At 40.1% G+C, this 26,526-nt stretch overlaps 1 protein-coding gene across 1 annotated transcript in view; it reads right to left on the bottom strand.

Annotated features, from left to right (window-relative positions):
- Window positions 1-23,708, bottom strand: part of dok4 (docking protein 4) — a 76,698-nt gene extending 52,990 nt beyond the window's left edge. The window contains exon 1 of the mRNA XM_044352335.1: window positions 23,236-23,708. The gene's annotated coding sequence lies outside the window, so the exon portion shown is untranslated. The remainder of the gene's footprint in view (window positions 1-23,235) is intronic.
- Between the last annotated feature and the right edge of the window lie 2,818 nt (window positions 23,709-26,526).

The following is a 26,526-nucleotide window of genomic DNA, read 5'->3' as shown; positions in this document are numbered from 1 at the left end:
GGGTTTTTGAAGATAAAAATCCTTTTTTTTCCCCCCCAAATACAGTTTTACATTTTCAAGAATATTCCCAAAGCGTCACTGTCTTGATACTGATGGACAGACCTTTTTCTGAGCTGTTTCAAAATTCCAAAGTTTGGGATTTCTGCCACAACTTTACCTTTTTCCAAAATCCCTACATGTATTATAGTAAACAACTGAAGCAAATAGTTTTCTTAAAGGGACCATATCAGGACAGCCTGGTGGCCTATTAGTTCAAGGAGCAAACAATGACTCATGATGTCCCCAGGGTATCAGACTCCCCATCTGTCATCTCTCTACTGTCAGCTCTCTGTTAAAAGGCATAAAATGCACCAAACTTATTTATTAAAAAAGCACCACAAAACAATGTTACATATCTACTAGAAATCAAATCGATTTTACATCACATGACCATTTTCCAAAACAATATGTAGTGTTCAAGATTTTTGCACCTGGTTACTATTGCATTGCATTAAATAAGATTATTTTAGCTACTGGAGGGCTGTAGAACAACCTTGTAAAGCTGATATGGCTACAGTGTTAGCAAACAGTTGCCTATTTATACATCTAGGAGACATGGAGCAACATTATCATTCATTCGGAGTCATGTTTCTGGCCACCTGATAAATTTCAGTCCAATATATCTGGCTCTTCAGCTGCTAAATGCTCCACTATGTTCAGCAGATAGTTGCTACCTTCGCCTGCTGTTTGGTGCTGAGCAGGTAATGTGCAGTGGGTTTATCAGAGCTTTTTTTGTTGAAAACAAGATTAATGAGCAGTGAAAGAGGACCAAAACAGCTGCTGGAGGTTGATGAGAACAGTGAGAGCAAACTAAACAGTAAATTTGTGGGGCATAAACACCAAAACAGTGAGATGAAACAGGCTAAAATGTTGGGTAGAGCTGAGGGGAGCTGCAGAGTTGGCAATAATTCTTTGTGGGTTTGTTACTACAAGCGACCTCTTTCACATTACAGTCATTTGTTCCATCTTTTCTTCTATTTGTGAAACAGAGTTTTACAGTGAATCTGACAAAGTGTAATCTGATCTAATTCACTGTTCACTGTGATGGATTACTCAGGCAAGTTTCAATTCTCTGCAAGGACTATGTGTAGTGAAATGAATGGAGATGGGTTTCTATATGAAAGTACGGCTGGATTAACCTGTTCCAGGGGCTTCTGGAGGATCCAAGTAGAGGTGCTGTCTTGTGCTGTTTTACTGTGTGGTTGTGTTGTTACTTTGCACTACATTTATTTGTTTTGACCCATAAAGGATGTATGTTGTGCACGGTATGCATGGAACTATGTTGTTAATGTAATATACGAAAAAACAAAAACAACATAATTGCAATGAAATAAATGATCAAGGATCAGTTGCTCACTGTTGGTAATCATACTGTAAAACAAAAACACTGGCTCGGCCATATTGAAAAAGAAACTGAAGAGAAACTGAGAGAAAAAGAAAGAAGAGCAAAGAGGACGGGAGCAATGATGGAAAGAATGAGTAAGGAAACAAAAAAGTGGGGGAGTTGGGGATGAAACAGAGCATTTCAGACACTCATCTCTTCCTCTCTCTCTCTCTCTCTCTCTCTCTCTCTCTCTCTCTCTCTCTCTCTCTCTCTCTCTCTCTCTCTCTCTCTCTCTCTCTCTCTCTCTCTCTCTCTCTCTCTCTCTCTCTCTCTCTCTCTCTCTCTCTCTCTCTCTCACACACACACACACACACACACACACACACACCCTCATGCCTCTCCCCAGTCCGCCCCAAGGCTAACACTTGGGAAAGCGTCAGTCTGTCTGCTCATAACTATCTGTCACAGATAACGGTGGGGATAAACACACACACACACACACACACACACACACACACACACTCACACACACACAAACTTGCACTCCCACGCTCACACACAAACACGTCCCTGGACAGCTGGGCCATAGACAGACAAGACACTCCGTCTCCAGACCCATATCAGATGATTGTATGCATTCACTACACACACACACACACACACACACACACACACACACACACAGCCATAACCACTCATAGTTATCTTACAAGAGGCCTTTGAATTGCCAGGCACACTTTTTCACATCAGGGATCCAAAAAAGCCTCAATAAACGTCTTGCTTCAGACTGTGAGAGTGGGTGCTTTTTGGATTTCTGAAATATTTGCAGTAATACTCGCTGGAATGAAACACACAGCATTACTCTTTTTTGTCTGTAGAGAACATAGAGGAAAGTGGAGTAAGATGTGATTTGGTCAATATGACCATGAATGAATTGAGGTCAGCATGTTAAAAATGGCGGGTGTGTATTATATCAGTGAGTGAGACTAAATGAAGCCCTATTTTCATGCAGCACAGAGTACACTGACTGTGACAGCAAAGTGCCAATTATGTTCATTTCGCAGCTTGTCATGACATTGCTTGCTCTGGAACAGGCAGAGCAGCCGGCTGGAGAGACATGTCAATACAAATTGGGTGCTGCAGTGCAATGTTGGTATAAAACATTATGCTTGGGTCTCTGCCTTCACAACAGTATCACACAAAGCCAGCACACTGAAGTGCTTCGGGCAGAAACACACAGATGTCACCAAAAAACACAGAAACCTTTCTTCTACAGTATGTGTTATGCCTGCCTGACACACTTTGATATACATTTCCTGACCCGTGGACACATTTACATACATGCATCACAGTTATGTTCAGTTTTACTTGGTTCTGGTTCAGTGTAATCTGGGTCCAGGTAGAGCCATGTTCCACTGCTGATGGTCTCAGACTCAGGTATGCTTCCAGTGAAGTGCTTGTTAGATTGTCTAACAGCATTAAACTCCTAATCAGTATTCATTTCATCAATGGAAACTATGACAAAAAATATTTGTTGATAATATTTTCACAATGAAAACAAGACTAAAACTGAATAAAAAGTAACTTTTGAGAATGAGAACTATGATGAAATGTTTTACGTTTTTCATCTAAGAATAAAAACTAAATAATCAAGTGAAAAACAAACAAATGGACAAATGAATTAATTAGTTTTAACGCAAAGTCTTATTCAGCATCCTGCACTGATTTAGCTGTTTGACCTGTTGCACTACCATTAAGAAGCATCTTGATATGAAAAAAACTAGAATAAAATGTCTTCAGTTTTTGTTGACTAAAACTAATAAAATAATATTACTAAAATTTAACTGAAACTAAAATATTTTCATCAAAAGACTTTGACAGAGTCACAACTCAGTCAAATCTGAGCACAGACATGATAGACATACTCCTGGAGTCAGAGCTTGCCTGAGGCACATTCAACACCATGAATATATTTGAGCAGAGACTGTCCCAAAGTGTGTGACATTATCCTGCAGTGCATTGGGCTCTCTCAGCCACACTGAGCCGGATTTAAGATTCTAACCAATATGTTATGCAAATGTGGATGTAGGATAGGTATCAAGGCCCTCCTTCATTTTAGATGTGCTGAATCCTTATAGCCCTCAATCTGCAGATTGATAATTATTCAATTTGCAACCTTCATTATAAGCTCCACTACAAGTGCCACTGGATAAAATTAATTTCATTCACTTTTTAATCACACTAGCAGTCGGTCCACCACTTTGGTCCAGACTAAAATATCTCAATAAATGTTGAATGGATTGCCATGAGATTTCTTACAGACATTCGTGGTGACCCTGTGATCTCCCTCAGGCACCAACATGAGGATGGCCATTTTGGTTTTAATTGAAATGTCTCCACCAACATCAGATGGATTGCCATGAAATTTGCTACAGACTAGGGATGTCAACGGTTAACCATTAATCAGTTAACCGCCAAGAATATTTTTGACTGGTTAAGCATGTTGGTCTATAGGTTCATTTGCATACTAGGGTTGGGTACTGAACTTGTTACTTCATGTTATTTATGTGAGATCAATTGGTGCCAAATTTTGGTAATTTTTTTGGTGAAATAAGTTTTAAAAATACACATTTACCGACCGATGCGCCTCACACGGAGGCTCCAACACTGACAGAAGCACCAACAGACAGATACAAAGAGAAGCAACAAATCCATTTTACCAACCTGCACAACAGCTAGCAGCTAGTTAGCATGGCTAGCATCGTTAGCATAGCTGTGTCGTGCTGTGTGTAGCACATAGACTGTATAAAAATAAGGTGTAGCCGTGGTGTCGTCCGGTTTAACAGCACTGTGCTGGGCAGGTGACAAGTGTGTTTACAGGGTTTGTGTGCTCTGAAAGACATCACAATGCACATATAAAGTCACACAACTGATGGACAGTTAGCCTAGCATGCTAATCTTATGTTCTATCTGTTATTATGTTATTAGGCCATCACCCGGTTGGTGTGCCAAATGTGTGAGACCGACATCTGCCACTCAGTGTGGTTAAGGGGTGAGGCATTGAAAGAGCTGGCTGAGTATGTTATGCCATTGAGAGCTACTGTGACTAAACACATTGAAAACACTTTGAGGTGAAGAAGGATGAGCTCATTGTAATCAAGTTAGCATGCTAATATCAGCATTTAGCTTTGCAGAGGCACTAGCGTGACGACTCGTAGTCTTGTTTAAAATACGCACATAATATGTTTACACATTTTACAAAACATATATCTTGCCAATCCTTGACTTTTCCTAAAACTGTGTTATTTAATACACTCTAAGGTAATAAGGTTGTAGAGCAAAGTGAAAATAGCTATTAAATATTTATACTGAAAAGTGCCAATGGGTCATATTGACTTCCATAGACTTAAATTATTTCTTATGCTGCAGAAAAGTGTTGCATAGTGAGACTACAGACTGCGTTGGGTAAAGCAACCTTATAGGTCATACAAATTCATGCACATGTTTTCCACTTCATTTTACTGCATCAATCCATCCAGTTATATAAGCTATATACACTCACTGGCCGCTTTATTAGGAACACCTGTGCAATCTAACACAATCCAACACAACAGCTCTGCCATAAATTCTACATTTACGAAGCTTATATTTGTCAGTTTTTGTTGACATTGTCAGAAAGGTGATAGATCTACTTTATGTTTATTATTGAGGTTGTAGTGGGTGATGGTGGTGAACAAGAGTGCATTATATTGAATGGTGTTCCTAATATTTTGCCCACTCCATAAACATACATGGGGGGGGGGGGCAAAATATTATCAACACTTAATACATACAAAGAGATGTGTAGCTGCAAGCTGGTGTGTTTAAAAGCGAGCTGGTTTCTTCCCAGTTCCCAGAAAGCACAGGGATGGATAGCGTGCTCTAGAGCAGACTAAACAACCTAAATGAGCATAATCAAATAAAAACAACAGACGTTGTTTAGGAATTGAAATTCACACTGAAAAGAAAGAAAAGAGTGGATAGACATTTCCATTGACTTGTAAGGTCGCAGTGCCCAACGCAGTCCTGCAGAAAAGCTAATTAAAGCCTGTAGGGGTCAAAATGTCTCACTGTCACTGTTCAGTATCAGTGTAATCCTGCTGGTTCTAATGTTCAAGGGCACATTTTCAAATGGCTGTTCTGTGCCTGATCTGATGAGTCTCTACAGGTTTCAAAGCATTGCATTTTGTAGTTCAAGAAGACAGGCGAGTAAAGATAACATAAAGTAGTCTGTCATCTTAATGCATACAGTACATTTGGGTTGAGATCTGGTGAAGGTCATTGCGTATGATTCCCATTATTTTCATCCTCATCAAGACATTCAGCGAACCCTCGCGCTCCATATGGAAGCATCTGTATTCACTATGTTTCTACATTCATTTATTCTTTGACATCCGTCGGTATATTCTGCAGGTCCTTGTGTCCTTTACCTTGCTTTTAACTCTGATAACAGCCATGAGCATCAATATTAATAAGAGCGCATTATGTACCTGAACGAGAGCAGCATATTTTTTTTCCTTCCTCAACATGTGGAGTCATAACTGGAAAGCCGCTTTTGGTTTCTTTGTTTTCAGGAAAAAAAAAATCCAATTTCTTCAATTCTCACTGGTTAATCAAAGTAAATCAGACATGTAAACAGGATTATTCTGGGCTCATATTGATGAATGCAGTTAATTCAATTATATAAACAGATTAAAATGAACACTGCCTTGCTCACAGTATTGCCATAAGTGGCAGCTACAAGCAAAGATTTAAATTAGGGCTGCAATTCTATTATTTCATTGTTATCTGTTATCTGTTGATTATTATTTTGATAAATAAAATAATCGTTCATAGTAAAAGTGTCAGAAAATTAGCAAAAAAATGCCTGCCACAAGTTCCAAGAGCTCAGTTCATATCGCCTGTTTTATACAACAGTCTAAAACCCAAAGATATTCAATTTACAATGATATAAAACAGAGAGAAGTTGCCACTCTTCACATATGAAAAGCTAGAGCCGATGCTGAATGTGAATTAATCTTTGAACTGACTTGATGCAACAGCCTTTACAGCTGCAGTGGAGGTTCTCCTCTGCTGGTCACTATTTGAGCTCATACTGTGAACTCCCACCTGCAATTTGATTCCATTCTTCTTCTCCTGTTCTTAAGTGCTGCTGTCACACTGTCTTATTGGAACTAACAGAGAAGCTTGACAAAATATTTAATTCATGAGGTGGTCCATGACAGGGTTATAGGTGGATGTATACAATATGCCATTACTGCAGTGGCATCTCACGTATAAACCAATAACACTGTAATGTATCTTGTACAGCTTTTGACAAAAAAAGTCTGTAAACCTTGTTACATGTGCAAATATATAATCAGTGAAATGCAGTTGAAACTAAAGTTAGACGTCTCGATTTGGAATTAACTTTTCAACCACATTTAGTCCAGTTTTAATGGATGCTCACACGTCTTTTCACCTACAAATCAGGTGCTCCGACAACAGATATCAACTTTGCAAGCAAAATCCACAAGGCTCTGCTCCATGATGTTGTTTTCATTTTTAATTGATATAATAATACACATGTTCCATCTAGTGTATGTTTCCGGGCTGCAAAGAACATTTTCATGTCTTTCTTTGCTACATTAGCAACATGGCTCCTAAGGAATGGCAACATCGGTTGGTCTATTGGACAGATTGTCATGAAATTTGACATTCAGGTCACCGTCAGAATAACTTCTAACTTAACTTTGGTGATCCTTTAACTTTCTATGTGGTGCCATCATCAGGTAAACATTTTAATTTGTCCAATACTTTGGTTTATGATCACCTAATGATATTCTCATCAGCCTCAGCTGTACTACTGGCAAACACTACCTGCTAAAATCAATATGCTTGCATTGTCATTGTGAGCATGTTAGCATGCTGATGTTGACATGTAGCTCAAAATGCCACTGTGCCTACAGCCTCACAGAGCCGCTAGCAGGACTGTAGACTCTTATTTAATAACATGTATTTCACCTTCTCCTGACTGTTAAAAATGGAGACATCAGCCTTATTTTTGGACTATAACACTGCTGTAACAGCAACATTGCTATAGAATGCAACACAGCTGGTAAATAGACTACTTCCTGGTTGGTGCTTGTTTGACTTCCACCATATTGCAAAAACACTGCATTCAGTAATTCACATGTACAGGCTGGGCACATTGTGAAAAGCATTAGAGGTGAACAAACAAATGAATATCCCTTAAACCTGCAGACCTTTTACATATAAAGGAACATTCAAGCCCTTGCCAAACAAGTTCACACAATGCTGATTAAGCCTATCACTGCCAGATAAATCTCTCTGTATTTCACAGTATACCAGAGTTTTTAATCTGGCGTCAGGTTTGACACAAGCTGGCCTGACTGAATGAATACAGAGTTGACCTGAGACTTCCACTGGCTGAGCTGGCTAACTTCTGGTTAGCTCTCTGCTAATTTCAATGGGGATAAAATAATTAAGTCGTGCGGCTCTTCTAGACTTTCCAAATTTTATCAGACTGAATGGATTAAATTCTGATAGTGAAATGAGTCATTTTGCCGAGGTTGTGTGACGCTCAAAACAATTTATCCACCATCTTATAGTCGAAACAGTAGCGACAGCGTAGGGAGAGTAGGACTGAGCAAAAGTCAGAGGACCAGCCGAGATTGTCACTAAAATGAGAATAGCTGGTCCACCTTAAATGAGTCTGGGCTGAAGTTGTCGCTAGCTTCAGGGCTAACCCTCTTCACTTCAGCTGGGTGGTAAGCAAGATACGGGAACTTGGCTTGGGTCTTGTAGTGTGTATTCACCGACAAATAGCCTAAATTGTACACACACTGTGATGTTCACAGCTACACTGCCGAGTTCCGGTCACCAGCCTCGTCATCACAAACTCTCCCTAGCTCATGCTCTCTCTCTCTCTCTCTCTCTCTCTCTCTCTCTCTCACTGGCGGAAACCCTGGATGACCTTCAAACTTAAGTCTGCTGGTTCTTTCCTCCAAAACTGTCTCCAATGAATGAGGAGACAAACTAATTACAGAAGCAGAATTTTAAATAAACATATTAATCCTTTTCCTTTTATTGGCAGTAATGCAGTTACTCCGATATACAACAGCACACAACATGGCACTGGCAATGAAACTCTGATAGAAAACATTTAAAAAGCTTTTACAGACCTTGAAGGACTTTCATTTCCTGCAGAAAAACAACCCGGACTGTGCTCTTATGAAGCTTTGGAAGTAGGAGAAAACTATTTCAAGCTGCTGATTATTAATAACAATTGTGGATGGTCTCGCTTTTCTTTTTGGGAAGTCAATCCATAAGTAACACTTTGAAGATGTCATGACACCTGGCTGTGCCTACAGTCCTTTTTTTAAAATGTATTATATGTATTATTCTATTCTTTTTATTCATTCCCTTACTGTTCTTACTGCTGCTGTTTTCTGAGGGTTGCCACACTAAATTTTGTTGTTTTGCATACATTGACAATAAAGTGTTATATGTCTTCAGCTTAATCACTTCAACACTGATGTACACCATCACAGCTATGCCAAAACCACGCGAGCCACAAACATTTACACAACAGTCAGCTTCATTTGATCAACCTCATCTAAAAGGTGGAAAGAACATAAATAGTTCCTAGAAGTGAACGATCTAATTGGAAAAGACAGTGAAAAGTAAAGTGATTAAGAAAAACAAAATGTAAAATGGAACAATTCCCACAGTAAAACACCTAATTATTCTGATTTACTGCACTATAAAACGTCCCCCAACAGTTTCATCCCTGCACGTAAAGCTGGGCCTGGACTCCAACACAGACAGACTTTCCTCTGGGTAAATGGGCTGACTGTTTCATCTCTGTTTGCACACACACACACACACACACACACACACACACACACACACACACACAAATACAGTATACACACATACAGGGCACAGCGGGTAGCACTAAATCCTTGGCAATTGCTACTGTCTGGTGAGGGCTTTCAAAGTTCAAGGCTAGTGAGGGACATGCCTTTAGTGCTGCAACTAAAGATTATTTTCATCATCAAATCATCTGTTGACTATTTTCTCAATTAATCAATTAATTGTTTGGTCTATGAAATGCTTCCAAAAGCCAAAGATGATAAAATGTCTTGTTTTGTCCCGACCAACAATCAACAATCTGAAGATATTCACTTTACTATTACAGAAGAAAAAAATTCATTTGTATTACAGTATATTCATTTAAGAGACCGGAACCAGAGAATTTTGGTATTTTTTCTTAAAAATGACTAAAAATGATTAATCGATTACCAAAATAGTGATTAATCTTCTGTCAGTCGACTAACCGATTAATCGACTAATGGTTGCAGCTCTACATGCCTTCATCTAAACTAGATGTAGAAAGGAAAGAGGGAGAGAGGGAAGGCAGCGAGGAAGGAAGACGGGACAGGGCACTGGTCAATGAACACCATCTGCCAGTGCTGGGACAGAGCACTGAGCTTTCAACAGATATTAAAGAGACTGGCGCCCGTCAGGTATGTGTGTGTGTGTGTGTGTGTGTGTGTGTATGTGTGTATGTGTGTTCAGCAAAGACAGAGACACACACAAAAACAAACAGGTGGATAGAATGACATAACATCCTCAAAAAGAAAGGTTTAATTTATACAGACCTAACAGGCAAGAGTGTAAAAGATACAGCAACCACAGATAAATGTATTTTCTAAATACCACCTTGGATTGTGCCCACAGTGTTGTTGTTGTGTCTGGGGAGCTTAACTCGTTAGGCTTGTAAGAAGTGTTTTTGGTAAATGCCTTGGAAAAATACAGTGTGTGCGTGTGTGTGTGTGTGTGTGTGTGTGTGTGTGTGTGTGTGTGTGTGTGTGTGTTGTAATTGGGCTTGTGAACAGAAGATTTTGAACAAAGTGGAAAGCGGGCATCCACTCCCAGTGTTTCCATAGCAATCCTGTGGATACACATCAAACAGCTGCACACTACTAGGGGAGGTGTGTGTGTGTGTGTGTGTGTGTGTGTGTGTGTGTATGTGTGTGTGTGCGTGCATGGGTAACATCAGTATCATCTGTTACTAGACTCAGAATAGGCCCGGAGATAAAAGAAGTCTAGGAGAGATCAAAGAAAAGAACATAGATTCTTCGTCTGTCTCTTTCTATCTACATCAGTCTGCCTCTCAGTGTCTCTGTATCACACACAAACACACATGCATATATATACATACATCAGTGACCGCACTGATAACAGCAGTATAGCTCCAGTGCAGGCGTTTGGGCAACAGTTGTGAGTCGGGGATACAGATTGACATTTTGGACCAAAAAAAAAAAAAATCTATGGTTCCTGGTTGTGATTACTCTCAAAGTTTCCCCACTAGAAAACCTCAAAATGTTACCTGTCTGGAACCATCCTCAGGCTGCTTTTCTTTCCATTTCTTTTGAAGAGTTTCATCTAATACGAAAACATTTTAATTGTTAATGATGTCCACATTGATTTTGACATCAAGCCAATTATCACGCTCTCACTCAGTGTCAGTTTAATTCATTGGCTGCTTTACTGGCATGAGACAGCAACTTCATATGTTTGCAAAGTAAGAAGGTGACAAAATAGTCAATAACAACGCAATTAGAGAGGATTATACATATATCATATATTATACATATTATACTTCAGTACGTATCCATTGTTATATGAAATGAGATATTTCAACTAAACTTGTCACTAAAATGAGAATATGTGGTTCACCTTAATGGAGTCCACATTAAGTGAGTCTGGGCTGAAGTTGTCACTAGCTTTGGCGCTAACGGCCTGAACTTCAGCTAGGTGGCAAGCAAGACATGAGAACTTGGATTGAGTCTAAGGTTCACATTTGTGGTTTTGAGTGAAACGTCTCAAAAACTATTGGGTGGATTGTTGTGATATTTCGTACAGACAGTCATGTTGCCCCCTTACTTTGATGATCCCTCAACCTTTCCTCTAGCACCATCATCAGGTCATCTTATTTGTCCAATACTTTGGTTTATGACCAAATACCTGCAAAACTAATCACATTCCCATCAGCCTCAGCTGTAGCGTTTAGTGCTAATTAGCTTATGTTAGTATGCTAACATGCTAAACTAAGTTTTGTTAGTGTACTGCCAAAGTACAGCTGAACAGAACCTCTAGCATGGCAGCAGACTCTTTGTCTTCTTTCACACTTGACACAGGCTAAGTGTTTCCTCTGTATTCCGGTCCTTGTGCTAAATTAAGCTAACCACATCCTGTTGTGGAGATGAAACAATTATTTATCGTCTCATTTGACTCTGGGCTGAGAGGGAAAACATATTTGCCAAAATGTCTTAACTTTCCTTTAAATTCCACTTCTTATCTACAGGCATGCTACAACAGAAACTCAGACACACAGGCAGCGGCTGCTTTATCACACAGCCATCAATGTCATCTCATCAACATCACAGTGGTAGGAGTAGAACAGGCCTATTATACTATATCTGCTCTGTGTGTGATTCCCCATAATAGTAATGTTACAATTAACAAGTGCTTTATGCCCAAACATAGTCACAAAAGCAAACATACACCAAGACTCAATAGTTAATTCATCCAGAGACCTGCTTTTCAGTCCTACCACATAAACACACACAAAGTGAATGTATCAAAGACAAAGGTCAGTGATCGCACACACACATAAACACACACACACACACCCTCCCTCCCACTCGTCATGACCTGTCAAAGTGTGACAGGCTATGACACATCACTACTGACAGTAATCACACAGTTGTATTGGGGCTGGAAAGGCAGGATGGAGCAAACAAAATACAGCTGGGCATGGCCCCCCACCATGTCTATACACACCTACACAAAGAGACATTAATGATTGATCATGTGAGCACTTGAGAGTTGCTCTTAAAGGTTATTCAAACACTTTGCTGTAAGTAGAAGTAAGCGGAGGTCGCTATGATCAACAAATGTGTCTTATTTTTCACTTTTAGCAAATAACTTTTTAGTCTTTGGCTCTTTTGAACATTATTAAGTGTGATTCAGTGTTTGAAGCATCTCATCAGGCTTGTATTCTTATAAAACCTTCATTGTTAGAAAATTCTCTGTAACATTTGGTGATCAAGTCTAATCACTTGTCTTTCAAATGATAGGTGGAGTTCCCCAAGGTTCTATTCTTGGGACTTCTCTGTTTTCATTGTGTTGCCTCTTTGTTTTCTTACAATTTGAAGAAAGATTTTCAAGCTTTTATATCTTGTCTACAAGACAATTGTATATCCTTGTTCTCTTTCCCTCAGGCAGTGATGACCTGGCTCCCACTGGTGCAGAATGCTTCTGGCAGACATTAACCAGAGGTCCCACATCACCTCATCATGGACCTCTCTGCACTGGCTTCCAGTCAAGCACAGCATTGATTTCAAAATCTCTCTCGTCACAAATGAGGCATTGTTCGGTCAAATTATATCGTTAAACATTACTTAGGACTTTTTCATTTGCTTACTCTGACGTTGTTTGTTATGCTTTATCTGTTAAGTCATTGTGATGCCTAAGCTAAGAAACTGATTGCTAAATGTCATCATAATAAATCAATTTGCAGCACACACTACTGCACTGTATTGGGTGTTGGTTTGGAAGTACATCTGTTCAGAGTTTTAACATCTACAAACACACATTAGGCCAAAGGGCAACTGTATGATAGTGGCTGTTGCTTTTAGATAGGTGTACTGAAATGCTTGACTGTGAGTGAGGCTTATCATTTTTAGTCTTTTGCTTTTTTTTCTCTCCAAAGAGAAATAGTGAGAGTAAACTGTCTTTCAATGATTTTCACCCAGATTTAGTCCCCACGCATCCATTGTTGTGTTCATTGTTGCAAGAAGACTCCGTTCAGCACAGTTTAGACTAAACAAGATCCTCTTTTAGTGAGGTCACACACAAATTAGCTAAGTAACAGAAAGTGAGGAGGAAAATGAGGAGAAATTGTATATCATTCCCCAGAGTCTTTCAAAGTAATTGTAAATTTAAAAAAAAAAACCAAAACAGTTAAAGCTGCACTAGTTAATATTTCTAAATCACCAATCAATCGAATGACTTTTGTAATGTGAAAAGTGTGAAATTATCACTGACTCTCCAGTTCTCCTCAGCTTTGTTTTTAATGAAAAAGCTCTGATAAACCAATTGTATAACTTGTCCAGCACTAAACAGTAGGAGCAAGTTAGCGACTAGCTGGTGAACATAGTAGAGCATTTATCAGCTACAGAGACGCATATCTCCCTCAGGAGTTTATGGATATCACAGCAGCTAAAAGGAGAGTTAATATTGACCTTACATTCAATTTTAAGCTGTTTTGCTTTTATTCAAAAATACATACAACCAATAAACCAAAAATAAAGATCATTAACTGGAGGACATCATCTCACATAATGACAGTAATGTCATTATGTCAGTTTAATGACAGGCAAATGCACTATTTTCTTATTTTTATTTGGGATATAAACATCTTCTGAGCTCTGGAACTATAGTTCCCATCATGCTTTGGGTCATACAAACAGAAAGTAAATGTTGCCATGAAGTCAGTTTTAGGTTAAGTGCTGGAGGTCTGATTTGGTGCTCTCTTGCCCTGTAAAGAAGAATGATTTGATATTGACTGGGCTTTCTCTATGGAGACTGTCACATATAGACTGAAGCACCATCAGCCAATCAGAAAACTGTTTGACACAGAGGACAGTCAGCCAGCACCCTGCTATACATCACACTGAGAGGGGAGAGAGCTGGGAGTAAAACTGAACTGCAACTCATCAGACCATAACACATCACATACTTCACACATACACACACACTATGAGGGTGAAAGAGCCAGCTCACTACCACAAACACATACGCACATGCTTGTACTAAAAGTACACAGACATGCCGGTCAGTTAGGTCACCTTATGACAACTGAGAAACTCCTTCTGCTGAGGAAGACCTTGAAGTACGTGGTTAAAAGCCTCAGAAAAAGCTAGTAAACGGACCTTGTTTTTGTCAAACATACTCATTTCTTCTCATTATTTACTGCAATTGTTTCAAAAAGCAAACTATAAAAGATTTTAAGCCAGAGGTGCACATACACAGTGTATACCTTCCTGCAGGCAGATGAATTTAGAACACTGTACCTGCTTAAAAACAAAAACAGGGATATGTTCACTGTTGGTGTTACATAGCAACACGCAGCAGCATTTAAAGCAGTGCTTCCTCCCAGCCCTAAAACACCAGACACCAACCTCGGGTCTCTTACCTGAAATGAATGAAATCCGTTGGCTGCAACTGCATCTCATTCTGGCTCTGTGACCGCTGCTGCTCTAGCCAATGTGTGCCAGTGTCCATCAGATATGTGAGCAGAGTGTATCAGTTGCAGCTCATGTAGGCTCTTTTCTCTACTCTGCTATCTTTATGCACCGGATCTATTTTTGCTGGAGGATCTAACCTCTCCAAAAGGGGGATATTTACTTGTGATTGCAAAAAAATGCCTTTATTTTCTGAAAAATTATGACTTTTTTAATGATGCAAATATTGTTATTGACTTTGTCTATATGTACATACAGTAAAACTACTTTTCTGTGTTTGTTTATTTCACTTCTCCAAAGTGTGTGAAGCACACCAACAAACACATCAAAACACATTAAATCTAATGGCTACAAGGATTTTGTGGCATTAAGTGTATCAAGGTGTTAGTGATCTCGTTTAGCACAAAAACTCGCGTGGTCACCTCGAGTAAGAGAAGAAAACCAGAATTCAAGCCTGAATTCTGGACTGAATGACATGATGGGATGAAGGGATGGTGTCAAAAGAGGAAAGGAAAGGATGAGCGAGGATAAAGGAGGAGGAGGAGGAGGAGGACGAGGAGGAGGAGGAACGCCTTCGTCTCCTTGCTCTTCTGGAGGGTGGGATGCTATGATGTGGAAACAACTGGAGACTGTCTGAGCAGGAGGTCGAGAGACATACAGACAGACAGAGAGAGAGAGAGAGTCCACCCTGCACTCTGTCATTTACAGATGTGGAATGTGGCAGTCGCTTGGCCTTGAGCACTAATTACAGACCATCTCTCTCTCTCTCTCTCTCTCTCTCTCTCTCTCTCCCTCTCTCTCTCTCTCTCTCTGTCTCTCTCTCTCTCTCTCTCTCTCCCTCCTCTGTCAAGGCCAGTCAACCAGAACCAGACTGCACCCACAATCCTTTGCTCCAAGCTCCAGTCCCCAGACACAGAAAACAGGCAATACCCATGATTCACACACACACAAACACACAGAGTGATGCTGTCGCTCTAGCTGTTGAACTTGAAGCTGCCTGTACTGACTATGATCCATTCAACACAAAACAACCAACTCATTCATTTAATTAAGTCTCCGAGCTTGTTTATTTGGTGGGTAAATAAAATCAAAACAAGCAGTCAGAGAGAGCTTCCCACATACTAAAAGAGTAGAAGAACACTGCCTCACTTTACTGATGAGTCTGTTCCTTCCATATATGACCACCCGTTATGTCAAGACTGAAGTAGTTCACATGACCTGTTAACATTCCCTACAAACTGTTCATTGATCTATTGATTGACTGTGGAGAAGTCTCGTCCTCAACAAAATAACTAATAAATGGGACTCAGCGTTGACTGAAAAATGTGTGTCATCAAATCTCAAAGTCTGCACTGGAAACACGCCAGCACGTATTTCCAATGCAAATCTACTTGATTTGTGAATCTAGATACTTGATACTTGCAGACTGATCTGCCTTCTATCAGGACACTGACTTTAAACAAATTGTGAAACAAATAAAACCACTGGAAACAAGTGACATTAACTCTCCATGTTGGCAGAACTTACCACTTTGTATAATATAAGAGAAATAAGACTTTAAAGCTGCTTTAATCTGAATTATTTGCCACATGAAGACGCTTCACAAGAAGCTGAAAATCACACACACTTGACATATTGCTGTATTATAAAGGTGCTAACATGTTAGCTCACTTCTGCCTGTTCAAACATCCAGCAGATCAACATTAGCACTCAGTTGCAGCTGTGTTTGTCGTCATCTGATGAATCTAAACACAATATTCACTTCCTTTTAGCTCTGCTTTGGTCTCCACCAACTCCTGTTAAAAAAATATGCTGCTAAATGCTCCACCATGTTCACCAGCTAGCTGCTAACTTTGTCTGCTGTTTGCTGCTGGACAGGTAGTGAAAGCTACTGCCAGCTCTATATTCTATATAGACTTTGACTTTGATAATAGCCATCAATAATAGAATGTTTCATATCATTTTATTCAGACAGAAGAAGGTTAAGAAGCGTGTGCTCAACTGTGAAAAATAAATACATAATATGTGAGGTGAAAGCAGCTTTCTGTCTGACAGGCATGGTGGGGTCTGGTTGGGGCTTCTGTGTCAGCCACAAACACTCCTCACACAGAACGTTTTTTTTAAATATTGATTATACTAATTATTCCGCCAGTTAAATCCCCGCTGTCACCACTCCAAGTGAAGAAAATCCCTCCAGACGACATCAAGTTCCCCAAATGAGCCAAACACACTCCCACAAACAAATCTCCAAACTAACTAACTGTCAGGAGGGAAACTGACAACAAATAAGGACAGTAACAACACCAAATATCCGTCTGGAAGCAGGTAAAACAACAGACAGGAGCTCTGGTTTGAACTAATATCACAGAGAGAAAAGAAGCTCCGTGTGTCACCTGCTCTCCGTGCTGGAGTTTCCCCACCAGAGAGGCTACCTGGCCCTGCATGCACAACACAGGCTGACCTGCAGTGGTGACACTTCATGTCTGTGACATACAGATATAGACATTGAAACTATAGTGAATGATGTTGCTGGAATGACGTCAATATGACAATAAACAGATCATTTTCTCCGTCTATATCTGCTGACCGCATACGTCAGGTAGAAAAAAAATAGGCGAGACCCCGAATCTCTAGACGATGTGCCGCAGCAGCCGCGGTCACATGAAGGCCGTGTGGCTGCTCTAATCTGTTAACATGAGCGCTGGAATGAAAAGCAAGAGATTCTGTGATGCACGCTCATTGCTCACACAGGCTGTGTGTCCCAGGTGTAAAACACTTTTTTAGAGTTGAGGGAACTGCAGACTGTGTGATAATTCTCTGTGTATTCATCACTGCCAGTGATCCCTTTCACATTACACACAGTCATTCTAGTCTCATAGTCACTCTATACTGTAGGAAAAATATTGAACACTGCAGCTTTAATGCTGAATATAAACTAAATGATGTGAAGATGTTTAATGCTTGCAGTGTAATAATACATGTCATGCTTTATAGCTTGAAATGAATTTATTAAATTACCAGCATTATGAATTTCTTATAAATTCAAGTTTACCCTTATCACAGTTTTCAAAAATTGTCCACATAATTAAACTGACAATAACACAATACTGTATCAATCAGGACAAACACATCAGAAATGAGTGCATTAATAAAATATGTATCTTTAAATCTGAATATTTCTGTCATATTATTGTTTGTCCGATATGAGGAAACTTATAGGAATCATGTGACATCAAGATTTCACTTCCAGTTGAGATTTTAACTCGAGTTTCTTTCCAAACTTCATATGCTGGAAAAACGGACTTTTACTTCATCAGACTGAGCACTCATCTATTCATATCTATTGATATTCAGCATTCACTTCCATTTCCACATGTGTCTTCAGTGTGGCATGTGGATAGGGAAGAAGAATTGCAGCTGGGACGGTGGACAGTGTACATACTGCTGTGACAGCTGACATATGACGCCCTTAGGGTGCTACATGATGACATACTATCCTCTGTCCCGAAGCTATCTGTCACAATATTCTGTCATTCCCTCGTCTGCCGCTCTCTCTTCGTACGACTCATCTTTTACTCTCACCCTCCTCCCATCAATCTGCTGCTTCCCCTTCTAACAAAAACTGCATATGTGCAAATGTACACACATTCAGATACTCAGGTATCTCTAAATGATGTGTGAGTAGAAACTGATGGACAGGACACAATGTAACCATCATAAACATACAGCTCAAGTTAGACCTACACCAAGCGTGTGTGTGTGTGTGTGTGTGTGTGTGTGTGTGTGTGTTTGTGGCGCCTGTTAACACAAGTCTGGAAAACATCATAAACCAGAGCTCCGTCTAAAGCCTAATTGTCACTTTGTCTGTGTGTAAAAACAGGCTGTAAGTTGTAATAAGCTGAAATAATATAGTGGAGGATAAGACAAACACACACACCTGTAACGTATCATCACAAGCAGGTGACACTCAGCCAGCATGCTGGTCACATTCTTTCACTTTGGACAAAGGGGGTCATATTAGTGTCAGTTCTCCCATGAAGTATGACTTCACAGATCCTCCATCCACTCAACAGTCAGACTAGTGAGTGAGGTTGTCTCTCATTATTGTTGGAATCTTCTACTCTGTTCATGGCACTCAGCTCCAAAGCCCGAAGGTTAAGTAGTATCCAGTATTGGAGACTCTGAAACAAGCTACTTCTCATTGGAAGGAGTTAAGTAAATACTACTACTACTACTTCACTAAGTAATATAATGGATGAAAAGAAGTAACACAATGACTCCGAGCCACTATATTTATTTAGATGGACGTTTCAATCCAAGTCACATCTTTGTCATGTCAAACTTTTCATAAGTGCTGCTTTTTAAATAGCCTTTCAGCCATGTGATGCGTGTAATTACACCCCGTCAACAGAGATATAATAAACAAATGCTCTCATTATTTTGTGATGTACTAAATGACACCATAAAATAACATAAAAGACAAGAAAGTGTAGCACAAAACATAGCAATATAGTAACCCTGCAACATCATGGAATGATACAGGGGGATGTGGTTAAATTAGAGGATTTGTTTGGATTTTTCCAATCTTTATTCAAGAGCATGATCTTTCAATTTGAAAGCATGATTTATTGATTCGCCTGCCTCCTTGCGGGCGTGTTTGCTTTACTTCTTAGAACTTCCCATACGGGTGGATACTCTTTAGCCGGGTTCATCCACTCCCACCCTCAAGGGCTTTATTAAATTATACTATCCTTGCTTTCTTTACGACTTTTGGAATAAAAAGGACAGTTAATATATATACCAGCGCCCATACTTTTTACTATAATATGAGAGTAGCCATATAGAACACCGACAGGAGGTCGGTCATTTCATTGGTCAACACTACACCTGGCATTCTGTGGGTTGGAAATGGTTTTTGCACAAAAAAAAAAAAAAAATCAGAGGGCAAATCAGAAAGATCTGAGAGTAGACATTTTACAAGTGCACAGAAGCAGCCTGAGTGTGAGGAGGAGCAACGATATATCTGAGTGCAAGAACACAGTTTGAGTAGAAGCACAAGCAGAGGCTGTTTGAGAGTGAGGGCAGAGTTTGAGGGAAAGAATTACAAAACCTGAATGTGAAATCAGTAAATCATGCTCTCAAATTTAAAGACTACGCTCTTGAATAAAGACAATAAAAAAGCCCCATATGTTTGCACGTTGCATCACTACACCCCGACACTGGTAATTTCCCATAACAGCTGGGCACTGTAGCAAACTTGAACAGGAGGAAAATTGTGCATTTGTTGGGGACTATTTTCTGTGGATTAATCCACGTTTGGTGCTCTGGTGAGTATTTACAGCAGCGAGATGATGTGTGTGGGATTAAGTTCAAATAAACTACAGTGTGTGTGTTCATGATAATGAAGGAACACAGTGAAACAGTGTTGCTCATTGATGTGTGATAAAAGTTTGTGATGGAGTGATGGAGTTCTGACACAGAGGGATAAGATATATCAGGCTTTGATAGACACACGATACCTGTTAGTAGAACGGTTCATTGTTGGTTTTGCTCTTCTCATGGGATTTGTTGATGATAGAAAAGAACGTCCTCAGTCTTCTCCTTTATCCAAGACCTGATAAAACATGCTAATATTTTTTTCCTACTGATTCTCGGTGAAAAATACAGAGATTTTTTTAAAGAAGTCGATGGTTTTAGACTGAATTTTACCCAAATTTTGTGGGACTGTGCTTCAAATTACCTCGTTCTCTAGATTCTTTGGTGGTTTACATGTTCCTCTTGTGGCAAGAAGCTTAGGAAATGGGTAGAAAATGAATTAGTTTACAGGTATACTATAGAATGTATAGATTTTTAAGTTGATTGATACTCAAGTTTCATAATATTCACAATTAAAACATGTAAATGATAGAGAAAGTTTAAAAAAATAAATAAACTGAAAATAAGAGCTAGCCTAGCTGTTGTAATTACTCTGCACAGAAAGCAATTTGTGTTTCTGCTTGGTTTATAATACAAAGAGCAGGTAGTGGATAATTAGCGTGAGTAGAAACTACTACAGCAAGCCTGTGGTGAAACTATAGAGCTACATCGGTCTGACTGTAGTCACTGTAGCATCACCAATTAAGCCATGTTAGAGAGACAGTAGGAATACTTAGCGTTTCTCTTCCTCCTATACAACGTAAAGGCTTGTTCAGAGCCTGAGACAATGGAGCTGCTGTCAAAGCAAATTAAAGCAGGAAAAACACTGGAAAGAAGCCTCCCTCCCTCTACCCCCCCCCCCCCCCCCCCCATCTTTTCCTCATCCTCCTCTCATCCTCCTCCCTACATCTCCCCACTGTATCCCCCTCTCCTCCTCATTCACCAAGAGACTGAGCCACACACACATACACACACACGCACGCACGCATGAAACTGCATGATCGACACAGACGCAAACTCAGTTTTGAATATGCATGAGCATATGCGGGCCTGCACACACACACAAACACACACACACACACACACACATCCCAGAGTACAAATCATGTAAGAACGTACATGTACATCATTCAGGATACACTGATAATGTTCACAGTGCAGTAGAGCTGTCATACAAACTAGACAGCTTCACCAATTAGTGTGTGTGTGTGTACTATTAGCACTACAGATTACACATACATGACAACTGCGACAACTGATCCATTAGCAGAGGAGCTATGCTCAGTAGCACAGATGTGTGTGTGTGTGTGTGTGTGTGTGCGTGCGTGTTTGAGTGTGTGTCCACATCAGACCTAACCATTGCAGGCAACAGAGGTTACATTTACAGTTCACCAAGGGTACAGGCTTCTCTCTCCTCCACACAATACACACACGCCGTCTCTCTCCATCAGCTTTTTATAATACTAATATCTTCACCATACAGATAAGCAGGCTGGTATGTGCTGTCCTCACGCGCCTTCAGTGACCATTTTCCAGTTGTAACAACATGCAAGACTCATCCTTCACCCTAGATACCCTCCAAACCCCCCCCCCCCCCTACCCCCACACCACCCAACCCTCCTCTCCTCCCAAGCATTATAAAACTCACTTATTACCAGGATCACTTCATGGCTGCTGAGATAACACACACCGGCGGTTCATTAACAGCACTAACACAGGGGCTCCATTATCAGCCGGGGTGAGATCCCTCGTGAAAACAGAGTTATTCTATGATACCTTTAATATAAGAATGAAACTACAGGACTATACTGCTATAAAGTGACATAAAATACAAAACAAGTGCTTCAAGGTTGCTAAAATAAAATAAAAAATCACTATTTTGCACTATAGAGACATCATACCAGATATAATTTTTTTTTCAGTGAGAGCAAAACAAATGGACTCTTGGGTACTTTTAATGAATTGCTCAGGGAGGGATGAGAACCCACAGAAGGTCGTTGCCACAGCATCATCATCCCCCCCTCAAGACAATTAAAGCTATGAGAACTTGACCCATAGTCATTAAGGATATCTGTGGAACACTAACAGGCATGTTTGGATGAAAATGTTAACAATTTTAGACAACTGACTCTGGATGTCGTCCACTTAAGAGAGCCTAACTGCATCCTTAAAATGGAACTGGAGTCTGAGTGACGGTTGGAAGTAAAGGAAAGAAAATTGCCTCGTGGTGGATCCTAGTGTTCAGATAAAGAATGATGCTTTGTTTTTAGTGAGCAGGGCTGCAAATAGCAGTTTGTTTCATTATCCATTAATCTGCCAATTCTTTTTTTCAATTAATCCATTATTCATTTGATCTAAAAAAAAAAAAAAAAAGTCATAAAATAGTAAAAAAAAAATGCTGATGACAATTTCTCAGAGTCGACATGTTTTGAACACGTCGACTTGCTCTAACTGTTTTGAACAGTTCAAACCCCATATTCAGATATTCAGGTCATATCATACAAAAACCAGCAAATATTTACATTTGAGTAATAGTAGGTAGTCAGGGAAATTTAGTAATTTTGCTTAAAAAAACAACTTAACATCCGACTCATTATCTAAATTATTGCTGTTTCATTTTCTGTCCATACTTGAATTGATTATTGACTAATCTAACTAATCGCTTCAGCTGTATTTGTTTGGTTGTTTTAAATCTTGCACTATTCCTAAATTTGGGAATAATACCTCTAAGTTTCTAAAGACATGCATGGTGAAATATTTTATTTTTTATAAAAGAACGGAATATAATTGAACAGTGACATCATAGAAGAAACTTAAAAAGAGGCATTAGAGAAGCAAGATGGTTTAAAGCTTATTGGTATGATATATTCCATAATATGTGACTGTAAAATGCCGTCAAACTTCCACTTACTTTGAATTTGAAAACAATAGAGTGTTACTGATATTTAGTGGAATAACAATAGTGAAAGTAGAATAAACTCACACGCTGTCAGCTCTACAGCTATGTTATGGAATTAGACGGAACACGTTGGATAAACAGTCACAGTGTCATCATAAAGCCACAGCCACATCCATGCTCCAGCCCTCCATAGGTGTTACCTGGTTGACAGTGACCGTCTGCGAGCTCCAGCGCAGCGGGGGAAGGCTGCGGGCGGGCGGGGTCCCGGTGTTCGGACGGGGCCCCTGTGTCTCCGCTCCGCTCCGCTCCTGAGCCTCCTGCTGCAGTGGCTCCACCGGCTCTTGTCTACCTCCGCGAAGCAGGAGTCGCCACGGTAAATCCAACCGGTCTGTTGACACACGGGTGGTTTGTTTAGACTCACAGTCCCTCTCCGTCCCTCTTTCCGTACGTGTCTACGACGCTGCTCTCGGCGCTGTGCTGAGCCGTGCCTTGACGTGCAGCAGCGGACAGGAGCCCGACAGGACAACACATACACAAAGACAAAACACGCCCAGCCGGCCACCACGCTCCTACAGGACCCGCCTCCTACCGTAATACTCCTAGTGCTGCCCCCAAAGAAAAGCCTCCATATAAACACAGTCCAAATGCAGAGCATGACAACAAAGCAACGCCTTCTCAGTCAACAAAAGTAGGTGTAACTGCGAACTCGCAGTATCTAAACGACACGCCCATTTTACGACATGACACACCCACTTTACGACTTGACACACCCACTTGGTTGGGTCTAGGTATACTCAAGCAGGGAGATGGTGAGGGTTAGGGCTAGGGGTCAGAGGGGTGTGTCGTCTCCAACAGGAGGTTTTCAACCATTGGGTTGTGGACTCCTGTGGACTTTACAATATTTTTTTTGGCTAAACCCTGATATTCTTACCCTAATCCTAACCAGTCTCACTCCTCATGCCTGAACCTAAGAGTCACGACTTCACCATCAGGGCGACAAAAATCTGGCCATCACCATTTTGGGGATTTTTTGGAGCCAGAAGTGATGAGAATTGACCATATTTGGACAAGAGCATGGAGCTGGGGAGGAGCTCCCCAGGGTCCAACTACAGCACCTCACGCACTGCTGTAGTAGCAAATTGCCGGTAATCACAAGGTAGCCACACCCTAAAGCATACCCTGTTTTATTATGTATTTACTCTAAATGTGTCCATAATTTACAAAATGGTCATCATGCTGTATTGAAGAAGACTTGAAACTACTGAAGTAATAAATAGACTTCCATAAACAAACAGAGCCAGTGGAGTCGCCCCCTGGTGGCCTTTAGAGAGGATGCAGGTTTAAGACACTTCCGCAATGGTTTCACTTTTCAGACCTGGAGCTACCTGCTTGGTGCTACCAGTGGTGGAATGTAACTCACTATTGTAACTCAGAATGTAACTCAGCATTTACTCAGGTAGGTTACTGTAGTACAATTCATGAGTAAATATACTTACTTGAGTATTTCCATTTTACTCGATACTTTTACTCCACTACAATTCAGAAGCAAATATTTTACTGTTTACAGCGTTACATTTATTTGACAGCTTCAGTTAATTGTTCAAGATTCAAGATTCAAGATTTAGTTTATCGTCACTTCCTTGTGTATTTGCATACACAAAAGAAATGAAATGCTGTTCCTTCCAGCCCACAGCAGTGCAACAATAACAGAAAGTATAAAGATATATTGTATATCTAAAAATTCCCTTTAAAAAAATGATAAAAACATTTAAATCCCAAGAGAAAAAAAACAAGAACGGGCAGTTAGCAGCACAGTGCATTGAAGTGCATTTAGAGAGAATCATCAAACTGAGATGTTTGCTAAACATTCTGTGACATTCATTCATTTAATTTGTTTTCCAATAGTATCCACTCTCGTGGATTTCTCACAAGAGAAAGTAGAAACTCAAGCATGATTAACATTCATTAAGATTAAATAAGATTTGGGAGAGTCTTAGTTAATTATTGAAAAAGTCCAACTCAAAGCACCAGATAGGACATATTGACTTTATTAACAGTTAACCCAGACCACAATCTTTCCCTAACTGTAACCAAAGTGCCTTTGTTGTCTAAACCTAACCACATGCTTGACTCAGTATGTAACTCCAGTGACAAAGTTGTGCTCTTCGTACACCCACCCTACACCCCAACCACCTCCTTACAACTTATTATGCATAAATATAATTTCTAGGAGACAAGAGTTGGAACTGGACAATAAGCGGATGTGAGATATAGCAGTCCTGTTTCTTATATCTTCACTTAACTTATAAGCTAGAAAAGCATCCTATAGAGCATTTAGACCCTGGAACATGACAGTGTCCACATGCTTTTCAGCCAAGGGTCGGCCTCATCAGAGGTTAAATAAAGTGCAAAGCTTATGGACAATGTATTCGGAATACGTACATAATTTCTAGGAGAAAGCATTGGAAGTGAACACTAAAATAGCTGCAACAAATTAGCAAAGCCACTAAAAGCTGCACTAATTACACTCTGCATGTTATAAATTCAACCATCTGGGCTAAATATTTCCATGAAACACAATAGACCACATTAATTTCTGCACACACACAACAATGTTTAGTTTAGTCTTTTGAGACCGTGAATAAAAGCCCAGCTTTTCATGTCAGGTTATTTCCACTTTAGTTGGAAAGTGTACGCAACTGAAAAGTTGACTATTGGAGAAATAAGATCATATATATTTCCAAACATACATCATGGCTGCTGAAATATTAGTGGCAATGTATCATGGTGAGGATAGAATACAATTCATGTCATTTCAACCACAATGAACCAAGCATATAATGGTAAGGCAGGTTATTATGGAGTTCCATTAGCCTACATGAGAAGGTCACAGGAGCTCACACATCAATCGTGTGTGACGACAGTTCAGTTTCACTAATAGACAGTTTGAATAGGGGTCAACTGTGAGACTCGGGGGAGCTGTACCAGTTACTATCAGAATGATAGATGAACACACCGCTCCCCAGCTCTCTCTGTTCACTGAGAAATGCTGATTGGGGAGCTTTCAGGTGTCGCATCAGTGCGTTACCTTGGATATGTTGGATATGAGCACCAACATCATCAGTCAACCTGACAGCCAATCAATTAGCCAGCCAATCAGGTGAGAGTATGAGTGAAGAATGCAGGATCATAGTGGCATGATGCTCGGTAGAGCTCAGACTGTACACACCTGCTGTGCACCGCCGGTCAAGTCTGTCACTATCAAGGTTTCATCCTTTACAAGAAGCCAGTTAGTTTAGAGTTTTAACGGATGTGTTGCTCTGAAGGCAGACCAACAGGAGGTAGACAAAATAACACAAACACTTCATGAGAAAGGACTTGATTTTTCAGGCTGATTCCTTTGACAGTTTTACAGTTTTCTTGACTGATGCTCCTGCAGTTTGGCCACAGACGCTTCAGTCTCTGTGGAATTGTGGTAGTTGTCTCTTTGG

The sequence above is a fragment of the Thunnus albacares genome, chromosome 1 (genome assembly GCF_914725855.1).
Source record: "Thunnus albacares chromosome 1, fThuAlb1.1, whole genome shotgun sequence".
Classification (NCBI taxonomy): Eukaryota; Metazoa; Chordata; class Actinopteri; order Scombriformes; family Scombridae; genus Thunnus; species Thunnus albacares.
The sequence above is the reverse complement of the archived record's forward strand: the minus strand, read 5'-3'. Positions and strand labels throughout refer to the sequence as shown.